This window comes from Sciurus vulgaris, assembly GCF_902686455.1.
Source record: "Sciurus vulgaris genome assembly, chromosome: 8".
Classification (NCBI taxonomy): domain Eukaryota; kingdom Metazoa; phylum Chordata; class Mammalia; order Rodentia; family Sciuridae; genus Sciurus; species Sciurus vulgaris.
Window position 1 is genome coordinate 80844764 of NC_136468.1, and position 17349 is coordinate 80862112.

The 17349-nt window shown below is 35.8% G+C and overlaps 1 protein-coding gene across 20 annotated transcripts in view; it reads left to right on the forward strand.

The window, feature by feature from the left end:
• The window catches only part of HDAC9 (histone deacetylase 9), a 926898-nt gene that overhangs the window by 776677 nt on the left and 132872 nt on the right, over nucleotides 1-17349 (forward strand). The window lies entirely within an intron of this gene.

Genomic DNA, 17349 nt, shown 5'->3' on the forward strand with positions numbered 1-17349 from the left:
TGCCAAATTAGAAAACAAATGTCCATTGAAACAACACCAAATGTGAAAGAGAAATATAAATTTTCAACTAAGGTAAAGTATTGCTAAAAGCTATATAGGAATATGTGTGAGAAAAAAAGGTGTATCGACACCTAATTGTATTTATACAGGTATATTGGCCAATGGCCCAGACATCCTCTCTATTCCCCTCAAAGAAAGGGGGGGGGGCAAAGACTTTATTTTTAAATAGTTCTGTCTGGAAAATTTTGCCTATTATAACACATGACGTGATTTACAATAGACATTAGCATATTAAATGTTCTGAAAAGTTCTTCATTACCTATTTTACTTTGCTGAACAGCTATTTCCCAAATTCCACTGGTCTACAAAATCCCTGTTTTACACAGTGTGGGTTGGCATTCCTCGATATGAGGAGCCAGCTCACCTTAGGAATGGAGGTCAAGGTTATCTGATTTGAAGGTAAATGACTTCTGTATATTTTCCCTCCCACATTAAGACATTAACCAATTAGTTGGCTGTTCAGTTTCTCTAGGAGCAAATAAAATGTATTCATATTGCATACTGCTACATTTTTTGAAAGTGAAGAGTTTTAAAAATTAACTTAAACATGCTTTTCTTTCTTTGTTTTGAAATGTAATTTAAGAAAAGGTAGTTCTCTGAAATTAAAAAAGTTCAGTCTTTGGAAAGGTGTCTGTTTTAAGAAGAAATAAGAAATATCAGAATGTGCCAATATGTGCCTCACTTGCAAGATTTTAGGAGATTTTAGCATATTGGTAATACATAATTGCTTAGATGTTTAGTTGAAAGTAAACAACTAAAAAAAGCAAACAACTACATATAAAGAAGCTTGAGAACTCTTTAGTTTTGAAATTTGCCATTTACAAATTCCCAAAAAGAAAATCCTGTTAATAATGTATTTGAAACTCTGGGAAATAATGGGGAAATTTTCCAATACATGAAATTTGGATGGGTTTCTGCTATCTTTTGTGTCATGCATACTTCATTTTCTCATTTGAAGGTCACTTCTCATTAGAAAGGCATCCAGGAAGAGTGACAGGAAAATAGTTACTTAAAAGATGCATTTAAATTGAATATATTTGACTTGGTATTCAAGATACAAAGGAAAATTCTACCCACATTATAGATATTTGGGAAACAAATATACATAGCAATGTGTACAATGTGTATTTTAAAATGGCTGAAATAATGTAAATTTGAGTTGCATATTAAGGTATTTTGCTTAAATTAGCAGTAAAATGTTTAAATATTATATTAAGAAATAATAAGAACAGGTACAGTGGCTCATGCCTGTAATCCCAGTGGCTCAGGAGTCTGAGGCAGGAGGATCGTGAGTTCAAAGCCAGCCTCAACAAAAGTGGGATGCTAAGCAACTCAGTGAGATCCTGTCTCTAAATAAAATACGAAATAGGACTGGAGATGTAGCTTAGTGGTTGAGTGCCCCTGAGTTCAATCCCCGGTACCCCCAAAACCAAAAAAAAAGAAATAATCAGGGTTTAAGTGTATGAATTTTCTTTTCCTATATTGGAAGTGTCACATTCACAAATAAGATTACTTTGTGTTAGGTTGCTTTTCCTCACTGTGACCAAAATACCCAACAAGAACAACTTAGGAGTTTATTTTGGCTCACAATTTCAGATATTTAATCTGTAGTGGACTGACTCCTTTGCTCTGGGCCCAAGGAGAGCATGGCAGAAGGTCATGACAGAGGGCATGGCAGAGGAATACTGCTCATCCATGGAGGTCAGGAGGCAGAGAAGACAGGGAAAGGGTCTGCAGCAAAGATGAACACTTCTGGACAACTCCTCCAGTGACCCACTTTCTCTAGTTATGCCCACCTGTCTAGAGGTACCACCCAGTTAGTCCATTCAAATTAGGATGGACTGATGAGGTTACAGTTCTCCTAATCTAATCATTTACCTTTGACTCTTCCTGCATTAACACAGGAGCTTTTGGGGGATACCTCATATCCGAACCATAATGATATCTCAAAGGAATCATATAATTGTCTTGAAGACATATGATATATGAATTTGTCTACTTTCCAAGTTAACCTAGTAACTTGAATGATACAAAGTTCTCAATCTCACTATAGCATATCATCATATTCACTGATCTATAATACAAATCAGATTCCTTAGTATTGTAATACCACTTGTGATGTAGCTTTATACAAAAATGAATCATGTATGCACACTTTATATAAAAATGAATTGTGTATGCACAACGGTGAAGGACAGCTTATATTTTGTGCCTGTTCCTTCTTCATATTGGAAAGTGAATGGTCAATGAGATTAGAATCCCTTTGAACACAACCATTTTCACTAAATAATATGAAAACAGATATAAGTACACAATATTGTTTTGTGATTGAAATGGTAAGTGAACTAATTTTTCCTGAAAAGTGACTGTCCTCAAAAACAGCACATCTCTGAGCCTGAAATGTAGACACTTTATATTAGCAAACTTCTCTGAACTTCCTAGTAAGGTCACCATTACCTGAATTTAATTACAGAAGTGGCATTATTTATCTAAACTTGTAGAAGTTTAAAATTGTGGCTTTTTGTGTTCATAGTTACTCTAGATTTATACTAGAATGATCCTATTAATTTTAAATTCTATCATATATGCTATTTGATGTTCATGCTCAGAAAAACTTGTGAATTTGATGTGAAAAAGTCAAGAAAATAAGTTAATCATTCAGAAATCATTCATTGAACATATCCGTCAAGCACAGTGGTAAGCACTTGGAATTCAGAACTGTTTTTGCTCTCAGGGATCATTATAGAAGTGGTACTTACTGTTCTAGGGAATCCCAGTGCTAAGAATAAAATAAATGATTCTTCCTGAAGGGTTTCAGGTAAGGTTTCATCAAGTATTGTTCCACCTGTGTTTTAAGTATGAGTGGGAGTTTACAAGAGGGAAACGAAGAGGTATTGGGGTAGTGAGAAATTCATACTAGGCAGAGGAGTAACACTAAAAATTAGGGAGTCACAAGAGCCATGAAGTGTTCTTTCTTGTTGCTTCAAGGGCATGAGGGTGAGATTGATGGAAGGAAAATGGATCATATTTCATAAAGTCTTTTACCCACCTTTGTCTATCATCATCATCCGTCTTTCTTTGTAAGATAGACTCCCCAATGATTTTTGATGTAGTATTATTGTATAAACCTATCACTGTCATTTGAAAATGTCCCCCAAGGGCTCATGTGTTAAAGGCTTGGTCCCTGATGGTGGTAACTTGAGAGGTGTTGAAACCTGTAGAAGGTAGGGCCTAGTGGAAGGAAATTAAGTTAGTTGAGGGTATGTGGCTTGCTGGGGATATTAGGACCCCAGCCCTTTCTCTTTTTCCTCTTGGCCTCCATGACATCAGCAGTTTCCTCTACCAGGTGCTCTCTGCCTTACCATAGGCCAAAAACAACAGGACCAAGTAATCATGGACTGAAACCTCTGAAATCTTGAGCCAAAATAAACCTTTACTCTTTTTAAGTTGATCATCCCAGGTGCTTTGTCACAGTGACAGAGAACTGACTAACACACTTATCTTTCTTAATGTAATCCTTGTTTCCCAGTATTGAAATGGAAGGTTGTTCTGTCCTTTATTTTTGGCACAGGAAATGGAGGTGGGGGAGTAAACAGTTGCATTTCCTACTTTCTTAGCTTTTAATCATTTCTAGACTATGGTAAATATCTTTGGAAGGGAAGCCTCATTCTCTGTAAAGCTATATTTATAGTGGGATGTAAGATGGCTACTTCTTTTACTAGCCAAAAATTATCATGTATATCACCTATGTGGTTTCTGTTATGTGCTTTTTCTATGACAAAAGTAAAATTGTTGGCAAGCCAATGTTTTCATGTTTGCTATGAGCTCTAAAGATGATTTTTAAAGTATAATAGAATATCTATGTTATTTAAGATAACTTCTTATTTCTTCCAAATAGCTTTCATTCATCCCTGAAATAATTGAAGGGTCTACTTAAGTTTTTCATGAGAGTTTTAAAAATATTCCATAATATCAAATATGTTTCCAAGGTTACCATGTTATAAAATAATAATGGTTATATTTATTGAGGTCTTCCATGCCAGGTCTTAGATTAGAAATTTCATGGGTATTATAGTTAATTCTGAAATGCTTTGTGTAAGTAACAGAACCACTAATTGGAAGAGCCATAATGTGAACTCAGCTTATGGTTTGGGTCATGCCACATTGCTGCTTTCCTGCTGTTGGACTTTAAATACTCAAGATCAGCAATGTACCATGAACTTTCCAAAATGTTAGACCTTTGTGTCCTTGCTGCCTCCTGTCCTAACCCATGAATGCCTAGTGCACAGTGTGGCAAAATAAAAGAGGTATTCAATAATATTGGTTCAGTGAGTCAGAGAAGAGTGATGATACTAACCACAAGAGGAGTATTGAAAAGCTCTGGTCTTAAGTGAACCTAGGGAAGCCTGAAGGAGCTACATCTTATGTCCTGTCCTGACACCTTTTGGCCTCTCAAGGGGTAGGCTTTACAAAGAACTTTGAGTGTCTCTTCTTTTGACTGTGAGAGTGTCAGATGTCCTCTCTTTACTCAGCAGGTGTGTTACTGGATGCCTGCTCAGCAACCTCTGTCCTAATCATTACAAAAGATTGTTCCAATAGTTTTAAATTCCTTGTAGTCCCTTGATGAGCATTGGGCACTTAATTTTGTTCTAAAGACTAAGTCTGTAAGGGTCTTTTAAATGTTAAAATGATCATTTATGTACATGACCACTGACATGGTTCATTTATAGTGGCCAAGAGATAGCAGTATGTATGTTGCATTTCTAATTAAATTTAGTGAGGAAAACATCTCCAAGGGTTGATTTTGTTTTTTTGTTAAGCAGCTGTTTCTAGTTCAGAAGTCAGATGATGTACTTCTTAAAATTATGCCTATTTTATTGAATGAATAAATGAATGAGTGAATGACTGAATGACAATCCCCGTGTCAGTTTCCAAAAAGAAGTTCAGTCACATCTCCTCTATGTCCACAGGTAGGTTCCACATCTGTAGATTCACACAACTATAGATAGAAAATGCTTGGAAAAAAGTTACATGTATACCAAATACATACACATTTTTTCTTGCCATTATTCTCTAAATGGTATCAGAACTATATCCTTAGCATTTACCTTGTTTTAGCTGTTACTAGTAATCTAGGAATAATTTAAACAGGAGGATATACATAGGTAACATGCAAACACCACACAGTTTTATAAGGGACTTAAATATTCACACATTTTAGTATCTAAGATGGTCAGTCTTGGACTGAGGGAGGACTGCACAAGGTACTTCATCAGGTTCTGATGAAATAACAAATGATATTTGGCAAACATTGAGGATGAGCTAAGAAAGTATTATAAAGTATTGATACGGTTTCCTTAGATACAAGCAAGTTTTGATTTTAAAAAATCTCTCCAAGACAGCAAGTTATAGTCTGTAGCTACTTTAGTATTTTTCATTGATAAAGATTTTCAAAAGGCAAAGTATCTGTAAAAAATCAGGTCTTCAGAGAAGTTTATCTCAAGACAAAACAGAACCAGAATGATTCAATTTCACTGAGGTCACTTGGATGCCAAATGAAAAACGGAACTTTTAAAAGTTGATGTTTTTATTGTATACCACCTGTATTTTTCCCTTTTATCAGCTTATGAAGTATCTCTCTTTATCAAACTGTAATGAGATAGTAAGTGTATGCTTTGCTAACATAGTTTGGCCATATAACCAACTAGAATTTTTGGAAGAGTAGTATTATTGCTACAGAATTAAACCACTGAACCCTTTGAACATATATAAATAACTCAATCAACCTGTTCCTCTTTCTCCTGTCTTTGGTTTATACTTTCTTGTTGAAATACACACAAAAATTTTTATAATCTATTAATGTAATATGGTGGTTGGAAAACAGACCAGATATCATGTCTTTTTCAGATCACCAATTTTGTTCCTCAGTCTTTAAATTGGGAGAGGGAGAAGGATGATGGCCTCCCGTAATTCCTCTTCTGCTTCTGGTAAAAATAAAAAAAAAAAAAAAAATGTGCATTTAGCTCAAGCAGAGTACAATGGAGTGTTTTGTCATATTCATAGAGCAAATGCTTCTCAGAAAACTAGTTAATAATGGTCAGCCTACAGTGTACCAGGATGGTTGGTTTCTTCATGGAGTGATGATAGATAATTTTGGGGCAAGGCAAATAAATTAGTAAAATATTTTATTTTTTCTTATGGTTATTTTATCAAACATCATCATTATTATAATTAATTTTAAAAGTCTAACTTTCAAATGTTGTTGCTGTGAGCATAGACTGAAAAAGAGGAGTGTCTCTTCTACCCAAGAAATGAAATGGAACTATAAGTAAATATTTAAATTCTCTGTTTTGGTAAGGGCCACTTAGTAAATATTTTTATGGTTATTTTTCTTATACTTTAGTGTAATTTCATGTTAAATGAATAGGAAACAACACCAATGTAAAAAATTATAATGATAATAATAACTTCATAATAAAGGACATTCATTGAGGATTTAATTTTTGCTAGCTGCTTATTTTTTAAAATCTTGAAATATTCTTGAGTAATCTTATTTTCCAGAAAAAGATACCAAACCTACAGTGCCAGTAGATCTATGTCACAGAGCTGGTAAATAGTGACCAGTGGTTTGTGGCAGCAAATGTCATTGTGGAGACAGTTCTCTTTGGCCCCAAACTGTGGTCCCTCTGTAAAGGGTATGAGGGGACAAAATAATATAGTGAGAAATCCTTTGCAAATGCCTTTTAGTCTATCCATTATTTGGCTGACATTTGGTGACATTTTAAAATTTAAAATTACTTCCTAGATTTTTTACCACTCCTGTATCATATAATATCTTCAAGCCATCTCTTGTGCCTTTTCCTCATCTGACAGAAGAAAAGACCCTATTCAATTAAACCCCTGTAACATTTTTTTCTTTCTTATCACTAGTCTATTTACAATGGGAAATATATTTTTCCATCTTTGTTAAAAGAAATATCTCCTTCTTATGTATGCATATAGATTTTAAAAAGGGTATGTGATTAAACTTCAGAAACACCAAATTAAATTTTTTAATACAACATGAAGTGATAAATGAACTTTTAAATCCAATTTTGAGAAGAAAAATGATTTTTTGTCATCTAAGAATCATACTCAATACTGTCAAATGATTTGGGGTCTTATTTTGTCTATGAGAACTGTGGTTGATGCTTCCCAGTTTTGAAAGGGATTCTCAATTGTTAGTGACAAGCAAATATATTATGCTCATGATAGTGTGTACTTTCCTAAGGATGTCCAAGATATTTGAGGAAAGAGGGTAGAATTTCTTGAAATAATTTGCCAATATGAAATACTGTACATATCAAATTGGCCTGACTACCATCTTTCCCAGACCATTTATCATAGTTCACAAATCAAGCCCACATTTTCTCTTTCTGAAAGACTTAGCTAATAAATAAGATGTGGGTCTCAAATCTGAACCCGTCAATCAGTCTTGGGAACAAAGCAGTAATGACTTTGATCTATTAGTATTCTGTTTCAATAAGAAGGAATACCTATGAATTTATGACTGGTGTGAGCTACAATTCTATTCATTTTCCATATTCTATTCTCTATATGCATCATGTTACAATATTTCAATATATTTAATCAAAATTCATACAAGGAAAAAATCCACAGGAATAAATATCAGAAGACTGTCGGCTCTTTCTGCTCTTTAGCTTCAGGAATAAACATAATTTAAGAACATTTTGTCCTCTCTCATCTGTGTAACATATTGTACCAATTTTCATCAAAAAAATTATAATTTCTATAGGTGTGTGTCTCTAGATACCCTTAGAATTTCTGCTCTTTGACCCTGGGAGTAAATTGATCTTATGCACACCTGTCTTCCTTGGGAAACTTGCAAACTTGATTTTTGAGCTGAGCATCAAAGAGCTATGATATTAGTAGACAGTATGGAGTTCAGGTAAAAAGTCCAGGAAGTGTCTTGAAGTGCCCAAAGTTTTGAAAATTGAATGATATTTGAAGTGAATAACTAAATTAATTCAAATGCTACAATTTATTATTATTTTAAAAGGTTGAATCGACTATAAAACTGTTAAGACAATATTTTTTTCTGTCTTAGAATAGTTCTAAAGCCAATTTTTCCAGAAATTTCAATAGCAAATAATAAGGACTAAAGAAAAGAATGACTATTTTAAACTATTTTCCCTAACATTTCTGTATAAACAGGTTCTTTGTGTGCCTACAAATGTTTTTATTTTTAAGAGCAAACACTGAATTATAAAGCCCTTGCCTTGCACAAAATACTCCTGACATATGTGCAGTACTCTGAGATAGTAGGAAATTAAATCTTTTCATGAAATACTGTGAAGATTTTTAGGCTAGAAATAGCAGATCTTTTGGACTGTCAAACAGCTCATATTAATTCATCAACTTAAATTATCTCATCTAGTAATAATGGAATTGCTTAGTTATTTATGATAGGATATACCAGAATGGAAGATAAATATAATGCAGAAATTATGAAGTCACACTTTTTTTTTTTTCAGCATTCCAATGAATATTTGCTGATTTTACTTCATTTATTGGTAAGATAAAGCTCTGGCCCACATTAAAGTCATTTATCCTCATTGAACAGTAAACCAAATTTCAATGACTTGGAATCTTAAGTTATGTTCTCAAAACTGAATAATTTTTTTTCCATGATTTTATATCTAAAGTTTACTTTAACTAGATTTATTGAGGTGATGAATAATGTGAAAAAGAGATTGTTTTGGTAGATTACAAATATAGATTTTTAGTTCCTTTTTGTGAGAACTAGATACATATTATGGTTTACTAGTGGGAGTTTACTTATTGACTTTCCCAGGTGTAGGAATCATCCTCATGAAAATTTTATTCAATTGAAAATCTGTTCACATATTACTTTTGAGGTGCAGGGTTGAAGTTCACACCATTTTCTGGTGGGCAAGACCTTCAGAGAGAGGTTCAAGTCCTTGCATGACATCAAGCATCTGGATGATAGACTGTTTTCCATATTTCATCCCAATGATTTGATGTTATGGAGATGAAACTACGAATCAACATCTGTTCTCATTTATGCAGGCATTCAGACTCCTCTTGGCACTCTTCTAGAAGGGCGATGGCTTATTCTTGTATCTGTTATGAATCTGCCCTTCTTTCTTGTGGGCACCACAGCACTGGGTATTGGTTGTCTAAATATCTTCTATTCTGAAGCACAGCACTGTAAAGTATGGTGCTGTAAAGCTATATGGAGAGCCATGAGCTTATGAACTGCATAGCTTTTAATGGAAAAGACAGCAATATAATATTCATGCCATTATAGTTCACATTTCACAATTTTAAAAGTGGATGGGAGGAGAGGGGAGACAGATGACTGAACTGACTTTCAAGCTCAGCAGAATTTTAAGTCTACCCACAGTTCAATTTGAGGATATTTTGCATTTTAAAACAAACACCTCTAGAAAAGTCCATCAAGAAGTAACATTTAGAGCAGGATGTGGTGGCACATGCCTGTAATCCTCGTGGCTCAGGAGGCTGAGGCAGGAGCATTGTAAGTTCAAAGCCAGGCTCAGCAATTTAGTGAGACCCTGTCTCTAATGAAGGGGGCTGGGGATGTGGTCAGTAGTTAAGAGCCCCTGGGTTCAATCCCTGGTACCAAAAACAAAAACAAAAAAAGGAAGAGAGAGAAAAAAGAAACACCATTTAAGTATTCATATGTAAAAAATATATGTTTGAAAACAAAATGTTGATTCACTTAGGCTGTATATTTTTAGTTGATTCATAATTTCTTGAATTTAAGGCAATAATGGAGTTTCTGAAATGGACTGAATTTCAGAAACAAACAGTTTTACTGGAACAGTAGCCAAAGACAAAGAAATGAAGGGGAGTTTATGTAAGACCAAGAGCAAGAAAAGAACAGGAATAGATTTCTCATTTAAAAGTTTTGTAACCCAAAGACTTTGGTCTCTCATTTTGTACTTTCAGTTTGAGAAAAAGTCTCCTAGATATTAGAGTTGTCCCACTGGGTCTCTGATTTGATTCATGTACTCAAGTCCTCTCCCTTCTACACTACTCTCTTTTATGTCCAGACTTCTTTAAAATGAAAATATCACTGCAGAAATTATTTAGTTGTGCCTTTTTTCCAATAACTATAATGACACGAGAGGCATAAATGATATTGTCAGGGGGGTATTGTGTTTTATGACTCAGTTTTAATTAACAGATTAAATTCTAAACTACTCAGAGAACCAAAGTCTGCCAGAAGTTTGCCAACATGTTCCATTTAGCTTGGTTTTTTGAGGGTCTGACCATTAATGATAATCAAATGATTACATGTAAAATCCAAAAGAAAAAAATATTTAATTAATATGAAAGAAGGATAACTTGCCTGTATTTGCTAGTGTCACCTTTTGAAAATTAACAAATTATTATTTTGTCTTCCTTTTAAAACCACAGTGATATGTAAGATTTGGTACAGTTACTTTAGAAGAAATGGGAAACTAAAGAAATCATCCCATTGCCAGGGCTGACCATAAAATCTTGTACCAAGTTAGAAGGGCTTATGTAGCCCAATTTAAAATTTTGTTGTTTTATAATATCTTTGGAGAAGTGTATTGTTCCTTGTAAAATACCCACATGCTCTCCTTTGGAATGACTCCAGACTGTAACTGAACCACGAGGTTGCCCCCTGGTGCTTTATGTATTGTTTAATTGTTTGCCTTTGGTGGATGTTTTTATTAAAAGCCTATTATTTAGGATAAGACCAAAGTGTCATTTTAAAAACAACAGAAGCAGAGCTGTTCCTTCTCATAGTTCTTTTTCATAGGTGTATTAGTGCATACTGGATGTAGCTAATGAGCCTAAAGAAAATTCTTCTTGTAATACTTCAAAAACAGCAACAACAACAACAAACAAAACTCTGGGTTTTTATTTTCCTCCAATAAAACGTGAGTGGATTGGCTAGAGAAGCTGTGAGTCTGTGCAACTGTGCCCAGGGCATGAGGGAGGAGAGGCTGTGCTCAGCCACTCAGTCTGTTTTGTTCCAGGGGTTTGGAGTCACATGCACGTTGGGACACGTGGCCATATGGAGCACAGGAGCCTGGGAGGCAGGGAAGTCCTTGCGGCTTCCTGGGGTGTTTACCAAGCCCACGCATGGTTCAGTGTGTCTGGGCTCAGCAGTCCCTAATGCCTTCCTTCTCCCCACAATCCAAATGTAAGAGACACCATCTTAGGTCGAATCATTCCCAATATAAACTACATCTGGAGAATGCTTTTAACCAATGATTCTAATTCTGAATGTTCTTCTCCGTGAATGTTTTCTAAAGTGGCATCACCATGTTGCTCACTGAGTTCTTAGAATTTGACGCTGGAAAAACTTCAGTGTTCCCTAGCAGGTCCCTGTCATAGAGCGTACTCAAGAGTTTGACAGTCATCGTGGAAGTCAGAGTGGGATTATGACCTTGCCTCAGGCAAAAAATGAAAAGGCAATATACCTTGACCAAATTTCTAGGACTTAAAAGATCTCATTAAATTCTGACTCTAGATATCATTTAGACATTTGAGGAAATATGATTATTGACAAAATGTAAGCCTGTTACACACTATATCACTTCAAAAGGAGAAAGGCCATTAGGACATAATTACATCAGAAACAGTATACACATTTGGCTGGTTTATAAACTGTCACTTTCAGAAGTAGGAAGACATATAAAAGTTTCCAAAGGTTCCATTATGACCCTATTTCCAACAGTATTCTCTGACAAACTAAATAAATTACTGCATGTATTGGACCTTTGAGGCTTGGGGCAAAGAATGGAAAAATTATTTACAAAAGCTTGAAAATATTTAATCACTGGAGGCAGGGGGGCAACGGTGTTTTAATTAGCAGGTCCTCGGGCCATGGCTGACTGGAGGCTTTCTCCAACAACCACACAAATGCACTGAATAGCTGTTTGCCAGCCTCAGGGTCAGGCCTGAGATGAAACAGATAAGATAATTGGCTCTAATGAAATCCAGAAGGCCTTGGCTTTCTTGTTTGAGCTTGGATTTGAAAAGTGCGTGTGGAAGTGAGGCTTAATTCAAACCAGAACTGAGCTAGGCCCGTTTCTCAGTGACTTTGATATTGTTTGAAGTTCTAAAAGTGTTCGCCACACCACTAGCCTGCTGGGCTGGGCCTCCCTGGTACCCTTAATTACTAAGCTTTATGGCTGACTTTACTACACAGGAAAGGGGCCATTATATGTTCCATCAACATCAGCTCTTCTCAGATTGGAGGAAAGGGCAGGGTTAAAGGCCACTGTAGGAAGGCAAAAACTTCACTTTGAGGTAGTCAGATCATTTACCAGTGTTGAATTTCACCGTTACGCACATACATTCCTCACAACACAGAAGCCCAATTTCCATTTTTTAAACAAGTGATTACTTTTCAAAACATTTTTGTTTGTGCCTCTTTTTTTTTTTTTTTTTTTTTTTAAGTAGAGAGAACAGTTATATTTTGGGAATGAAATGATTACACATCATATATTGAAACAAACAAAAAAAAAAAAAACAAAAGAAAAAAAAAAAACCCAAAGAACAACACCTCCCAATTAATCATCACACCAGAAGGTCTGGTTGGATTCTGTAATAAGGAGGATTATTATTAATGCCTCTTTGAAGTGGAAATAAGTGAGGACCCCTCCTGTGGTGTGAGAGTTGTCCTGACACCCTGAGGAATAAAGACCCCTCAGGAGACTCTACAAAATTAAATCCCAGCTTCTAGCGTCTCTCACAAAGAAGTTGCACAAAAGCACTCCCAATCCAGTTTGATGCCCGCAAGCAAAACTGAGGAAGTGTCCTTCTTAGAGGTTAGCGGTGGTGTCACTGAGCATTCCATCCCTCCCACTCTTGCTGCTCCTCTTGTGGCCCAATTGGCAGAGATGGATTATGAATCTGAATTAATTACCAATTATCCAACCCCGAGCCCTCTCTGATGAGGAGATCAGGTCATGCTATGAAAGCCAAGGGACATGCAGTCTGGGTCTATTTCCTGCCCTATTCATCACCTTTGGGTAGGAAAGTCACAAGTGACACCATCAGACTCAGCTCTTTGTGAAAGAAAAAGTTAAGCATTTTTTTTTTTTGCATTATTTAAGTGAACTTGACATTAATGTGTTCCAATTTCATGTATGATCCTACTGACCATTTGTCTGACACTTCTGAGTAGTCTTCTGCACAGGCTGAACTGGACACTAGCTCTCCACTAGGGTAATGTGTATGTGAGCCTAAGTAAACATACTGAGAACCCAGGAAGATCAGTATCGGGAAGACAAAGCAAAGACTCTACTCACCAGTTTCTCCTAAACGAAATCAAGGAGGCCCTTGATAGATTTGTTGTCAGTGAGAGATGAACTGAGTATTATGTCGTACCAGAAGAAGAAAGGATCTTAGAGTATTCAGCTCATTTGAAATATTAGCTCATTTTTCACTGGATACTCTTATAGACTGAATGACTATATACCTTTGCCCTCAAATTCATATGTTGATGCCCTAACCCCCAATGTGATACTATTTGGAGATGGAGCCTGTGGGTGCTCATCAAGGTTAGCTATGGTTCTGAGGATGGGGCCCTGCATTGATGGGATTGGTGCCCTTATGAGAGGCTGCAGTAGAGAGCTTGTTTTCGCCCTCTGTCTCCTTATACATATACCAAGGAAAGGCCTTGGGAGCACATTGTGTGTTGAAAACTGCTTGCTAGCCAGGAAGCAGGCCCTCACCAGACCCAACCATGCTGACATGCTGATTTTAGACTTGGAGTCTCCAGAACAATTTCAGTTGTTTAAACCATTCACTTCATGGTATTTTGCTACAGCAGCCTCAACAGAGTGAGATCAGCAGAACTAAGATATTTGCAAGACCAAAGAACCCAGTAATGGCTTCAAAAATTTGAGATACCAATGAAGGTGTCCTCTAAACTATATTCTGCTAAAAACTAGATATAAAGGATAATAATAAGTGTTTCTCAATAATAAAATCTTCTGTGTGAAAAATACCTTATTGAAAGTATATATTATGTAAAAGCATATTTATTTTATTTTTTATTTGTTCTATTTAGTTATACAGTAGAATGCATTTCAATTCATTGTACACAAATGGAGTACAACTTTTCATTTCTATGATTGTACACAATGTAGATTCACACCATTTGTGCAATCATACATGTATATAGGGTAATGATGTCTGTCTCATTTCACCATCTTTCCCACCCCCTACCCCCTTTCCTTCCCTCATTCCCCTCTGCACAATCAAAAGTTCCTCCATTCTTCCCTTACCTGCCCCCTTTATGTATCAGCATCCACTTACCAGAGAAAACATTAGGCCATAAAAGCATATTTAAAATGAAATACTACAGCAGCTATTTTATGTTATTTCATGCAGGAGCTCCTTCAATTATTCAAAGGACTTCCAGCTCCCCTAACTTCCCCCACTCTATATATGTGTTGATATATATGTACACATATATGTACACACACATGCACATATATGTAAATCTCATTGAAACTAATATTCCATGGACCACAGTTTTAAAAATCCTGATATATAGGTGAAAAAAATAGTGGGCAATTTTGATCAGTTCATAGCTAATTCAATAAACACAATAATATAAAAGTAAGTAAAATAAACCTGCCCTTAAGAATCTCACAATCTAATAAAAATAGGTGCAAGACATTACATGTTATTATTATATTATATTATCACATTCACAGAGCCCTCAAGTAACCTATATTCTACAGGTGGTCTCTCCATTTCCCACTGGTTGCATCTGAGTGGTTCTTAGATAACACACCATCATGAAGACAAAGAAAGAAAGGAGGAGAAGCAAAATCAACAAAGTAAAAGGGAAACGGGGGTCAGTTTCCTTTGATATCACTATTAAATCACCCAGTGAATTTTCTTAGGGTAAAGTTACTGCCATTCAAAATTATAGCAAATTGGTGATATTTTACAGTCACTCTGTATATTTTGTTTCAGTTTAAATATAGACACATTATCTCCCAAATGTATTTTATATCAGATATGACACATTAAAGATGTGGATTTGGTTTTTTTTTTTTTTAACTCTTGCAATTAGGAACTAATTGCAGTGTGAACATATAATTGGTTTTATGAATAAATCCATTTGTGCAATTACAAAGTTTGAATTCGTTTGTTGTTTGTGACAACATTTTGTTGAGGAAAAGAAAGGGATAATAACTCTGTCTTTCTGTTAATAAAGGGAGAGGGTTAATTAAGTGAACATTGTCCATGATGAGAAAATATGCCATGAAGTAAGACAGAAATATTAAAATGTATTACCTTTTCTTGGTTCAAGAACAATGCAGCTTTGGGTATGGCCCCTGTGGCTATCATGGAGTGGAAATGCCATTTTGTTTCCAAATATAACTTTTATGGATGTATAGGTATTCTGAACTTTATTAAACCTTAGATGTATTTATCACATATTTGTTCAAAAGATATTACAGCTATCAAAGCAGTAAGTCAGAAAAATCCTCAGTCCTTAAATCCCTCTTTCCCTCTACTGCATGAGGAATTCCATCTGGGTTGAATTGTATAAGTGGAAAAGCAAGCAAGAGCATCATGTATATGAAAGCATTCAGTTGTCATGAAATAGATTATGACAACTGGACCTTTGTCACATTTTCCAGGCTAAAATAGGAAAAGAAGAAAATGCTTTTCTTGAATGACATGAAAGGATGAAGCTTTCCTCAGCTACAGGGACTCTCATTTGTACAATGAGTTGTGCCTGGGAAATCATGATGCAGCTGGAAGGCACAATGTTTATGTGGCACAGACTCTTGTACTTTTTGCTCTGGGAGAGCCAGAGGTGTGACAATTCTCTTCCCAAAGTGATAGTTCAGGGAAGAATTCCCTGGAATGAAACCTACAGATTGCTTCCTTCTGTGAACTACTGACAAGTTTTTCCTAGGCCTAAAATACTGAAAAAGGATCTGTCTTCTGAAAGCTCAAAAGCTCTGATCTATTCTAGTATTTCATTTATTCCCAAACATGCTTATGAATTGGAAAGGTGTTTAGATCACACAGGAAATTAATGGCACCGACTGTGTCCTCACATTGATTCAAAAGGAAAATGGAGTGCATTCCTGACTCAGTCTATAGGGCTGCTGTAACAAAATATCATAATTTGGGGGGTTTTTAAATAACAATTTTTTTTTTCTCTCACAGTTCTGAAGGCTGGGAAGTCCACCAACAAGGTGCTAGAAGGTTCTAATTCTTCTGGTGAGGGCCCACTTCCTGGTTTCTAGATGGTGTCTTCACATGGAAGAAGGGCAGGGCAGATTTCTGGGGCTTCTTTTGTTTGCAAGAGAACTGATCCTATTCTTGAGGGCCCTACCCTCTCCATCTAGAAACCTTCCTTCCTTCCAAAGCCTGGATCTTTAATACCATCTCCCTTGGGAGTTAGGATGTCAACATATAAATTTGTAGGAATGTAAACTTTTAGACAATAGTGATTCCATTATGAATCAACTTAGAATATAGGGAGAACTAACTGGTTCTCATGATTGCATTGGTGGTGGTTTCCTTTGTCCAAAAGTAGTGGCTCCCTCTGCTTTCACCAGATTTCAACCAGGAGGATTTAGGCTGTGCCTCCTGCCCCTCTACATTTTCTGTTGCTTTCATTTAGTATTATTTCTCAGTAATTGTCAACCTTATTTGCCTTCCATTGAAGCTGCATTTTCAATTTTCAAAGGATGTACATGAAAAGTTAAGGCTTAAATTTATATGATGTAACTTTTCTGAAATGTTGGTTGGTTTTTGTGCTTTATGTTACATCATCCAATCAACTTTTTAAAATTGCATTAGCATTAAATTTCTGTAATTAGCTCTCTTTTAAAATACATTTATCAAAGTAAACCATTTTCCATGGATTTTTTTCTTTTATGGAATCATTAGCTTGAAGTTAGTTTCCTGAACACTTAGATTCATTATCTTCCTTCCTTTTTCAAGATATAAAACCAACCACTGGGTGCTAGGGTTGTGGCTCAGTTGGTAGAGTGCTTGCCTTGCATGTGTGAGGCACTGGGTTTGATCCTCAGTACCACATAAAAATGAATAAAAATAAAGGCATTGTGAAAAAATTCTTTAGAGAAACAAAACAAAATGGAAACAACCACTCAACAACGAAGTCATCCCTTCTCCCTGTACCTTCACAGGCAGGTACAGTCCTGTGTGGGAAATTCCATGGGAATTGAATCTATTGGAAAGTTGTCCTCCAAAGAGAGG